The following is a 2,171-nucleotide window of genomic DNA, read 5'->3' on the forward strand; positions in this document are numbered from 1 at the left end:
TGAAAGTGAATCAGAAACTCTCTCCTACTAGGAAGCTTGTGGTCATTAGCATAGAAAATGAGAACTAAGTGACTCAGGGTGTAAATCAGCGTGAAATCAACCATTCATTCACTCACGGGGGGCTGGGCCCTGTGCGGATTTGAGGTTTAGCAATGACAAAGACATACTCCTGCTTACTTCTAAAGAATATTTTTAAAAATCAGTATTATGATAGGTATTTTAACAGAATTTAAATAAAGTTCTGGATGAACCATGAGGGACAATCAATTTTGCCTGATGAGGTTCAGAAGACTTCCCAGAGGAGGTGACAGTGTAGCTGGGTCTTGAAGCACAAGTAGGAGTCTGCCATGTAAAGAATGGAAAGGTAATTTCAGGTTAAGGGAAACCCAAGTGCATGACCTAGTGAAGAGAGATGAATAAATAATTCAACATGGTGGAAATCAAGTGCTGAGTCTGGAAAAGAGAAGGCCTTAATGTCTTTTGTTCAGGAATTTGACTTTTACCTTTAGGGCCAGAGAATGTTTCTCAGAAGTGTGCTCCACAGACCACCTGCATCAGAATCACCTGCAGAACTTTACAAAAAATCCCAGCTCAGATGCCAGACCCTCTGTAAGAATCTCTGAAGGGAAGAAACTGTGATTTTAGTAAGGTGGATTCTTTATTGAAAACCACATGTGACAGTATGTGAATGATGGGAAGTCAGGGTTTTTCAAGGTTTTCTGATCAAGGATTCACTGCTCAAACCTGAACTGAGCATGCATTGAAGGGGATGAAAAGATAATATTCCCTGCACCCTCATAAGTTTGTAGCTGGGAAATATTCCTGCAACAAAAGACAGATTAACAGGAGAAAAACAAACGAGTTTATTAACACATCTAGTCCACACATCTCATCCAGGAGAAAAGGAACTCCAAGCAGGAGTTTGGCTTATACAGGATATCTAACAATGAATGAGGAATTTTAGATAAGTGACAAGCAGAAAGAAAAGCAGTCCCAGGCTTCGAGAGGTGGGAAAATGTGGGAAGGTAAATTCATGGGGAAACTAAGGAGTAAAGTCTGCTCAGATTCCTCTGCCACTGTCTCTAAGCTGATCAAGGTTGTAAAGAATTCACATCCTGTCTTGGAGGGGGTAGAAAAACCTTTTGTGTTTGTAATTCTCTATCCTAGAGAGTGCCTGCATCTGCTTCTTAATGGTCTTTAGCTTAAAAAAAAAAAAAATTCTGTCAAAGAAGCCTAGTCTGAAGTGACACATTCTGGTTTCTTTCAGTGTACACTTGTAAAAAATTATCAAATTATACACTTAAGATTACAGCACATTACACACTTTATGTTATGTTATGCCATAATTTTTTTAAAAGGTGGCTGGTATAAAAGTATAACCCCAATATCGCACACTTCCTGGGGGCAGGATGCAATTAAAACAGGGACTATATTTAACAAATTCAAACATTATAATGTTACTGGATGAAGTCACCTGTCACTGACTGACCCAGTCACCTGTCACTGTCAGCCAATATGCAGAGATGGGGATAGGTCCACTAAACTTGTCAGAAGGCTGGGATTCTAGAGAACAGTGAGAGTAACCTCTCCAAGAATGTTCTGTTCTTCCATTTTCAAAATTACAGTTTTGTACATAAGAGATCAAAGCAAAGACCACACCAACCCCCTGATACCAAATAATAATCAGCATAATTCAGTGACCTATTACAACATTTCAGTTCAAAAATTATTACAACATTTTGGTTCAAAAGTTAATCTCCTAAATCAATTCACCTAAACTACTCAGATAGGCATCTTTAGGGTGGGAGCTAAATTTACAGAACAGTAAGAATGGAAGACAGGGGGTGAAGATCAGACAGGACATAAACCAACCAGATCAGCTTGTGTCATGTCTGCCCTAGCCTGACAGACTCCATCTTATTCCCACTAAATGTGCTTTCAGTAACCTCTTTGTACCCTCAACTTAACCTGAAAGTAAAAAATGTAAAAGACTGAAACTGGACACACACTTTTCTCCACTCACAAAAATTGATTCAAGATGGATAAAGGTCTTAAATTTAAGGCATGAAACGACAAAAATCCTCAAAGAAAACATAGGAAAAACACTGGAAGATACAGGCCTGGGGAAAGACTTCATGAAGAAGACTGCTGTGGCAATTGCAACAACAACA

Source organism: Otolemur garnettii, unplaced genomic scaffold, assembly GCF_000181295.1.
Source record: "Otolemur garnettii isolate 467f Iridium unplaced genomic scaffold, OtoGar3 scaffold00066, whole genome shotgun sequence".
Classification (NCBI taxonomy): domain Eukaryota; kingdom Metazoa; phylum Chordata; class Mammalia; order Primates; family Galagidae; genus Otolemur; species Otolemur garnettii.